At 39.9% G+C, this 9,710-nt stretch overlaps 1 long non-coding RNA gene across 1 annotated transcript; it reads left to right on the plus strand.

The window, feature by feature from the left end:
• Positions 1-3,909: 3,909 nt before the first annotated feature.
• Positions 3,910-4,709, plus strand: LOC145554378 (uncharacterized). The gene is made up of 2 exons (XR_014090348.1): positions 3,910-4,121; positions 4,216-4,709. It is a non-coding gene; the product is annotated as an uncharacterized LOC145554378 (long non-coding RNA).
• The last annotated feature ends 5,001 nt before the right edge of the window (positions 4,710-9,710 follow it).

Genomic DNA, 9,710 nt, shown 5'->3' on the forward strand with positions numbered 1-9,710 from the left:
ACAGTAAGACCCGCCGTGATGCCTTCCCTCTACCCAGAATAGAGGAGACCTTGGATGCTCTGTCTGGGGCTGTGTGGTTTTCCACTCTTGACCTAGCAAGTGGATATAATCAAGTGCCAGTGGCGGAACCTGATAGGATGAAGACTGCTTTCTGTACACCCTTTGGTTTGTTTGAATTTAATAGAATGCCATTTCATCTGTGCAATGCCCCTAGTACATTTCAACAATTAATGGAGCGAATGTTTGGGGCCCAACATTGTCAGTCTTTGTTGTTATATTTGGATTATGTGGTTTTCTCTTCTTCAGTCGATAAACATCTGCAACGTTTGGAAGCTGTGCTAGACCGTTTGAAATGGGAAGGATTAAAGGTGAAGCTCGATAAATGTGCTTTTTTTAAAAAGGAGGTCAAATATCTTGGTCATGTTATTTCCAGCCATGGGGTGTCCACAGACCCAGATAAAACCTCTGCTGTAAAAGACTGGCCTCGTCCCACCACAGTTTCACAGCTGAGATCCTTCCTGGGGTTTGCCAGCTATTACAGATGATTCGTTGAAGGATTTGCCAAATTGGCAGCACCACTCCATCGATTGGTTGCCGAGATGCAAAAGATACAAGGTCGTCGGCGACAACAGCATTTGGGTGACCACTGGTCAGAAGACTGTGAACAAGGCTTCAGTCAGTTGAAAACCAGGTTGGTTGATGCGCCTGTTTAGGCATATGCAAATTTCTCTTTGCCCTTAATCCTTGAAATAGATGCCAGTTACAGCGGTCTAGGAGCAGTGCTCTCTCAGGAGCAAGAAGGAAAGATCCGCCCAGTTGCATTTGCTAGCCGAGGACTCAGACCACCCGAGAGGAACATGTCCAACTACAGTTCCATGAAGTTAGAGTTCCTTGCATTAAAGTGGGCCATGACGGAGAAATTTCGAGATTATTTGCTGGGTCAGCAATGTATTGTATGGACCGATAATAATCCCCTCAGCCACTTAAACACAGCTAAATTGGGGGCAACTGAACAGTGATGGGCAGCACAATTGGCAGATTTCAACTTTTCTATCCGTTATAGATCAGGCCGGTCAAATGTGAATGCGGATGCCCTTTCAAGGAAGCCACCAGCTGTAACAGAGGCTGACATTTCTCTGCCTGGGACCTCGGTTCCTTTGATGAAGCAGCCGAGCTGTCCAGATGTAACCCAACATGTGCTCCAAGCTGCAGTGTCTGTGTTCCCAGCTCACGCCCCTGAGGACATCATTGCACTCCAAGAAGCTGATCCTACTATAAGTGCTTTTCTAAAGTCGTGGAGGACACAGAGACGTCCAGATAAAGCAGAGAGGGCCAGTCTCTCCCTAAAGGTGCTGGAGCTGCTTCGACAGTGGAGCAAGGTGGTCCAGCTGAATGGCCTGTTATATCGCCGTACACAGCGTCCTGATGGGGGTGAGGACATTCATCACTTGCTGCTGCCAGATTCCTTGAAGGAGGAGGTGATGAGACAGCTTCACCAAAGTCATGGGCATCAGGGAGTGGAGCGGACCACGGAGCTCATTAGGGAGCGGTGCTACTGGCCTCTGATGTACAAAGAGATTAGAGATTGGTGCCAACAATGCGAACGCTGCACTTTGGCTAAAGCTACTCACCCCCAGGCACGGGTGGCCATGGGCCATTTATTGGCCTCAAGACCAAACCAAGTCTTGGCGATAGATTTCACCTTGCTGGAACCATCACAAGATGGTAAGGAAAATGTTCTCATCATGACTGATGTGTTTTCAAAATTTACCCAGGCTGTAGCAACCAAAGACCAGAGGGCCTCTACTGTTGCTAAAGTTCTTGTACAGGGCTGGTTCTACAAGTTTGGTGTTCCAGCAAGATTACACTCTGATCAGGGCCGTAATTTTGAAAGCGCATTGATCCACCAGTTGTGTGAGCTGTATGGAGTGCAGAAGACTCGTACCACTCCGTACCATCCTGAAGGTAATGGCCAATGTGAAAGATTTAATCGAACATTGCATGATTTGCTGCGAACTCTACCTATCGAGAAGAAGGGACTGTGGCCTCAGTATTTGCCTCAAGTTCTGTATTCCTACAACACCACAGTCCATCAGGCCACGGGTGAGTCTCCTTACCTTCTGATGTTTGGCCAAGAGCCATGTTTACCTGTCGACTTTCTCCTCGGAAGGGTTCCAGATATCCGAGAGGGGCGGGTGGAGGACTGGGTACGGGAGCATAGGCACAGACTCCAGGTCGCCTTTGATGGTGCTCAAGATCGCCTGAAAATGGCTGCTGACCGTCGGAAGGAGCGTCATGATGCTGGAGGCCTGACCACTGAATTGTCTGAAAATGAACTGGTCTATGTTAAAGATCACAGTATTAAAGGGAGGAGTAAGATTCAGGATGTATGGAATCCCATCATCCATACTGTGATTAAAGCTCCAACTCCTGGAGGTTCTGTGTACACTGTGGCACCCCTGGATAACCGTCAGAGGTTGAGGACAGTCCACCGTTTGATGTTGAAACCAGTTCCTGTGGGACTCTGGCCTCAAGAGCCCAGGAGAGCCAAGGACATATCCAACACTAGGGAAGAGGATGTGGACGAACAGCTGGATTTTGTCTATGTGGTAACTCGGTCAACGGGTGTGGAGGAATCGGCCTTTACAGTTCAGAAGGCCGAAAATCAATGTACTCTCCCTGTCCTTTCTCCATCTGCCCCTACAGTTGCTCTTCAAGAGACTGGAGAAAGTTTGGGACCCCTCCGAAGGACAACAAGGAGAACGGCCGATCATCATTCAAACCCCCATCACCTTCCAGAGAGGCCAAGATGTAGGGCAGAAGGGGCTACAGTCTCTCAGATCACTAGTGCTGGCAGCAGCACGACTGACATTTTTCGACCATGGTGTTAGAAAATCTGTATATTGACGGGACGTCAATACAAAAAGCTGGGGTAGATTGTAGCCGGGGCATATTGTCCCGCCCGAAGGTGTGCTGCTGCGCCCTCTTCCTCTTGCCCATATATGGAAGACGCTGTGGCGGAGCGCAGCTGGCTTGTTAGGGAGACAGGTAATCGGCATCTACATTTAAAAGCAGGTAGATCGCTGAGGAGATCAGATGCAGGCTGATGACTCGTATAGAGGTATGTTTAACATTGATTGTGAGGTGGGTTTAGAATTGATGTCTGATTCTGCCATTGATGGTTATAGGAAACGCACTTAGTGACGTCGAGCGCCATTTACTGGTTTCACTTTAGAGAAGGTACGAACCGTTTCTTATTTTTCTGGCTGCTTAATGTTCTTGTCTAACTTGATTTCTTTTGTGTGTAGGTTGGCCTGCTACTGTTGCAGTTTTTGATTTGTTTCAATTTCATTTCTTTGTTTACTTTTGTTACCTTAGATGGTTATTGTTGATTTAAAAGAACTTTCCTTGTGTTGCTGTTGTTTAGGGAAAGGGAGTTTCTATTGTGGCCTCCTGGCTTGTTTTAAACTGGGACCTATGCTGTCCCTGGGTCCTAAAGGCTGTTTTATTTAGATTGAGACTAGTGGAAGGGGAGTTTTTTTTTCTTTTCTTTGTATTCACCAGGAATTGTTGTGAGTGTGCTTTTGTTGGGGAACACTCGGGTGTATTTAGTTGTATTTGTGTTTCTTTATTATTCCTCCCCCAAACAGTCTAATTTTATTTAATCAGGTTTTAAATATTCTCCAGCTTTAAGGATCTCAGGACCAACATAGACTCCCACTTTTAGAGTGGTCATTTGGTAAATAAAATAAAGTGACTATTTATTTTTTGCTCGACTTTGTGAATTCAATAAACTGTTTGTAATCTGCAGCAGTGCCTCTGTCTATGTTTACAAACTTATCTGTGTGATCTGGTAAAAAGAGGGTTTAGAGCGGTACTCAAGGTCACAGGTGAATTTAACTAGTCCTAGTTTGATTTAATTAAAATAACTTTCTTGCCATCTTGAATTCATGTAATATTGTAATTGAGCACATGAACTAAAATAAGACTTGTTTTATTTTTCAAGTAAACCAAACTGTTGCCATGGTGAAGCCTATGCCAGACACATCGTCAATCACGTATTGCACCACCTACAAGAAACTTTGGGAATTGCAAGTGACAGCATCCTTCACATTCTCGAGGTAAGAAATTTATGATACAGATTCATCATGACACTGATTAGTCCCTTAAACGTGGTTTGTTTTGTGATTGTTTTTCTGTCTGTGCTCCAATTAGCAGATGACCCAACAACTTCAAACAAGACCACTTTTCAGCTCTGCGGTGATCGTGAAACCAACTTTCTACTGGCCATTAGAACCATGCCTGCGCTGATCTTCTGAAAGGAGGACATCACAGCTACTACACCTTTCAGCATGCTTGTGTGGGGCCACTCCTCTCTGTGCTGCTGACAGATGTCTTGAGAACGGCGTCCGTAACTGAGGCAAGACTTCCACATATAAAAGGCTATGGCTTATTGGAAGAAGTTCATTGCGGAGGAAGCTCCTATTGTTGACATCTAATCCCAAGATTTTTTTTTGCTTTGGACAATTTGGTTTGCTTGACTCTTAGGGCATTTTATGAGTGCGGCAGATGTGTCAGATCGTCATTGTTCTGTCATTTTACAGGATTGTTCCAGAATCAGATGCCCATCCAGACTTTAAATTCTGACCAGTAGTCATGTTTTATTGTGTTTATGTGAAACTTAAACGTAATAAAGATGTTAAAAGTAATTGAACTTATGTCTTCATTTCAGCAAGCCAATAACATCTCTTGTTCCAGTATTCACAGGATCAATTTGTAGATTTTGTCTTGGCATAAGAACCTTGAGTAAAGCTATGACAAAATATATATTTTAATCCTATGCAACAATAAAAATAAACTAGTTTTAGGTATATCACTCCAAAAAGTCCTCTTTCAAAAACAAGGGGAAAAAAGTACAAAAATAGGGTATAATTTTCTTAAAATAAGAAAAATTATCTGCCAACAGAACAAGAAAATTTATCTTGTCAAGATTTTCCAAATATCTTAAAATTAGTGTATTTGTACTTAAAACAAGCCAATTTTACTAATACAAATAGAATATATGAGATTTATTTTCTTAATACATAAAACATTTTTCTTAAATAAGAAATTTTATGCTGATTTCAAGAAATTCAGTGTCAAGTAATATTTTCTTTGAGATAATTTTTCTTAAAATAAGATAGTATATCTTACTCGTATAAGTAAAATTGGCTTGTTTTAAGTACAAATACACTAATTTTAAAATATTTGTAGTTTTATCTTGGTTAGATATTTTTTTTGTTTTAGAAAATCTTGACAAAATAAATTTTCTTTTTCTGTTGGGAGATAATTTTTCTTATTTTAAGAAAATTATACCCTATTTTTGTACTTTTTTTCTTGTTTTTGAAAGGGGACTTTTTGCAGTGTGGGGTCGGTACTGCCCACGTTGAGAACTGCTGCTCTAACACTTGTATATCTACCCCACACAATTAAAATTGATTCAAGTTCACTGATCAGAGGAGGACAGTTCCTACATTAAATTGGAATTTAAAACCTCTCCTTAAAAAAAGGTTTTGTTTCATGCATCAAGACAACATTTATTAAGCTTTGACAGATAAACAATTGGATAAACACATCAAAGTAATAATGAAAAAGCAACATTTTAACAATGGGCATATTATTGATATTTAATTTCTCTTTCAGATTAATAAAGGATTTTTGAATTTGAATAATGATTAATATCTATATGTGTTAAATATTTTAAGCTGTTCTTAATGCAGGTTTTGCTTTACCTTGTCATATAGCACAGAAAAGCAAAGGCAGTTGTATTGGTACTTCCATTTCTGGAACTGGGTTCAATTCCCAGGACTACCCTACTGATTGTGCTGACAAAAGAAGGTAAAAATGTTAAGTATTAAACCTCTTAAGCTTTAATTATTCTCAAAAATGTATTTAAATGAACAGTTTAACATTTTTCCTTAATCTAGAATTGGGAGTTAAATAGAAAAATATCTGAATTTACTTTATGCAATGAGTACAAATAATTTCAAAAATGATCATGTTTAAAGTGCCTCTCATATTTAAATGTAAAAATGAAATCTATGTGTAACTAGAGCTTTTTGACAACACTACATGTAAGAATTATTTTTGCGAGTGTTTTGAAATCATAATTCATAGCTACATTTACTACAAAGCAAAAACATAAACTGAGTGAAGAAGCATTTTAGCTAGAATTTAATGTAAAATCAGACAAAGGACAAGTTGTAATTTGCAATTCCAGAAATTGATGATCCAATTCTAGCTTTCTTCTGTTACGTTTAATCTGCTATTGTTCAAATCACTGACAGGTAAAGAGCAAATCATCAACTAAAAAAATGGTTTGTATGATGTGAGTTTTATTGTATAACCATAAAACGCATTGAAAACCAACAGGATGGAATTTGAAACCTCTCAATCAAAAAAGATTGTTTGTTGCATTAAGTAAATGTAACCAGGACACATTATTTCATTTTTGCTAGATTCACGTTAATTTAATTTAATTTACAGATTTGTTTGAGAATACAATCTTCTTTTCTGTAATTTCATTAGGAAAAAATGAACAAGAAAAAAATCATTATTTTTGTTCTCACATGGGTTGAGTTTAGTCTGACCAACTGCATTTAAGCGTCTTAATGGACATGGGCTTTGTTAGTGTGGACTGATCCGGGTATAGTTTGTGACCTCAATGAAGCAGTTAAACTGAAACAATTGAATTTTAGAAAGCAGTCCATTCTATCTTTAAATGTATGAGTATTCACATGAGTTTAATTATAATATAAATGTATTTCACTACAGTGAGGGGGAAAATGTGTAAATGTAAGGTTTATTTCTTTTTGTAGACAACTCAGGGTTGATATGGTCTGTTTTTTTTAAAGAGACCAGTTTTTTGTTCTGTTCCAGGCCAGCCGAGAGACATAATTCCTCCAGCGTGTCCTGGGTCTTCCCCGAGGCCTCCTCCCGGTGGGACGTGCCCGGAACACCTCACCAGGGAGGCGTCCAGGAGGCATCCTTACCAGATGCCCGAGCCACCTCAACTGGCTCCTCTCGACGTGGAGGAGCAGCGGCTCTACTCTGAGTCCCTCCCGGATGACCGAGCTTCTCTCTCTCAGGGAGAGCCCAGCCACCCTGCGGAGGAAACCCATTTCGGCCGCTTGTACCCGTGATCTCATTCTTTCGGTCATGATCCAAAGCTCATGACCATAGATGAGGGTGGGAACGTAGATCGACCGGTAAATCGAGAGCTTAACTTTTTGGCTCAGCTCTCTCTTCACCACAATCAATAATATATGTTTATATGTTTATTTATTGAACTTTGAGCAAAATCATTATGAGATCCTCCTCTGCTATGGGGTAATTTTCAAAATGAATTTCCCCTACTACTCTTGAATTGTGATTAAATAGTGACATTACATACATTTTTAAGAACCAGAGGTTAGCCCAAGCAAAAGTTATATATTATGCAATAAAAATAGAAGAGAAAGTTATTTAATGTACACAGCAAACTTCCAACGTATACAGATTTTAAACAGAAAACATACCAAATCAAACATGTTTCAGTTCACTTCAACGCTCATCTTCATCCATTGTCTGCTCATAAACCTGCTATTATGTGTTCATGTAGCTAGCCCCAAGGATGTTGATGTAAAATAGAGATAAGATATTGATATTGAAAATAAAAGCATATAACATTGAATGCTTTTAGTCTCTATAAGGATACACTTTAGTCAGGGGCAGGCTCTCTGTTAGGTCTAAACCTTACATTTGTTCACCAACTCTGGAATAAAGAGACACAGACAAAGATGAGCAATATACTTGCAAGGAGAGTGCTCGGAAACTGTTTCAGTCACAATCTCCAACTACACTCTAAAACAGTTCCGCTCTCACAAGCTTTTTATTTAGTTCAGGGAACGCCCTAGTTACATGCTATCTCAACTGCTAAAGGGAGGGGAGAAACCAGTTGAGACAAATTTGATCAGTTCTTGCAGACAAGCAAACATCATTTTCCAGGAAGATAAAAATATCACAAGGGTGCAGTGCAACAGCTGCAGCTGAAACAGAAAATTCAGAAATGAAACTCCTCTTAATAGTGCCTGGAAAGAAGAAGTCTCACACATATAGGTTATAGTAGCCCACAACTTGAGCTGAACTTTCCCCTCAACCAATGTCTCATAGCTGAACTTTTAAACTTTAAACAGACATTTGACAAAAGATAATATTTACATTTAAGAATAATTATTCTAACACTTTCTAATACAATTCCATTTAAATTTTACATGAACTATATGGATGCACTTCAATAAAAAGTGTCCAATTCAATAAAAAATATATAAAAATAGAGTAACAGTTTTGTTGGATAAGGGAATATCTCCTACTAATGCAAGAATGAAAAAAGTGGTACAGCAAAAGGATGAACTTCAGCCTTGGAGATCTGGTTGTTGTGGATACCTCAGCACCAAGCAGTGCATGGACAATTGGCCGTGTTGTGAAGATATTTCCTAATGCAAAAGATTTTTTTTAGAAGCTATTATATTAAAATGTCATCCGGCGACCAATAGATAAACTGTCTTTTAATGGAGGTAGCAGGATGAAATAAAAGGCTTTCTAATCTTTACAATGGACTGCTGTAAGTATTAGAAATGTATGGACAAATGGATTATCTATATTGATTTTTGAAATTCATAATTAAATTTGTTTGAAGAACAGGAGTCAGAAGAAGAGGAGCTGCAGAGAGACACAGCTCAGGGGGAGGAAAATGTTGAGAGAACAACTGTACTCTCCAAATCTGAGCTTTGCAAGGTTGAGACATTTACATTGTCAATATCAAGCCATTAAATGTATTTTTTAACCAGGTAGGTTCACCACTTGGTTAACCACTTGTTCTCCCACAGAGAACAAGTGGGAGAAAATTCTCTGAATGTGTTGGCTAGAAAAAACTTGTGGTGACACATGGAAGTGGCATAATTATGCTATCTGGTGCTTCTCTTCAGCAGAAACAGAGAAGGTGGTCAGAGTTGATGGGAAGATGGATGGAGCTCAATCCAGGAGAATCTTGGAAGAAAAGTGGTTGAAGGCTGGAGGAGATTATGGCTCACTGGGGATACTCATCTTACAATTTTAAAGTTGAGGGGTTTGATTCTAGAAATCCTCTTACCACATGTTCATATGCTGCTGGGCAAGGCACATAACCTTAAGTTGCCTCTGGATTTGCGTCTTGGTGTCAGAATGGTATTTTAAATGAATAACTGTGGCTATAGTGTATGACACTTTATGGGGTTGTTATGATTAGAAAAGTGCTGTATGAATTCAGTTCATTTACCATTGCAATAGATGGTCAATATCAAATAATATGCATGTCTTATAAAGGCCTAGTCAAAGTCCAGACCTAAATAAAACTGAGAAGTGGCAAGACTAGAAAATATGACTAAGTTGGATGAGCTGATTGGCAAAAAAAGAATTGGCAGAAATTCTGCCACTAGCCGTCCGAAGCTGGGGTCTACCAGCTTTGGATGGGGGTCTATTAGTCCCCCTACCCCGCCACCCTGTAGCTGTAACTGTTACAAAATGTGATTCTGTAAAGCAGTGTTTTTCAACCACTGTTCCGCGGCACACTAGTGTGCCGTGAGTGATCGTCAGGTGTGCCGTGGAAATTATTCAATTTCACTGCGGTACCGTATTTTCCGGACTAAAAGCTG

The sequence above is a fragment of the Poecilia reticulata genome, chromosome 12 (genome assembly GCF_904066995.2).
Source record: "Poecilia reticulata chromosome 12, P_reticulata-male-v2, whole genome shotgun sequence".
Classification (NCBI taxonomy): domain Eukaryota; kingdom Metazoa; phylum Chordata; class Actinopteri; order Cyprinodontiformes; family Poeciliidae; genus Poecilia; species Poecilia reticulata.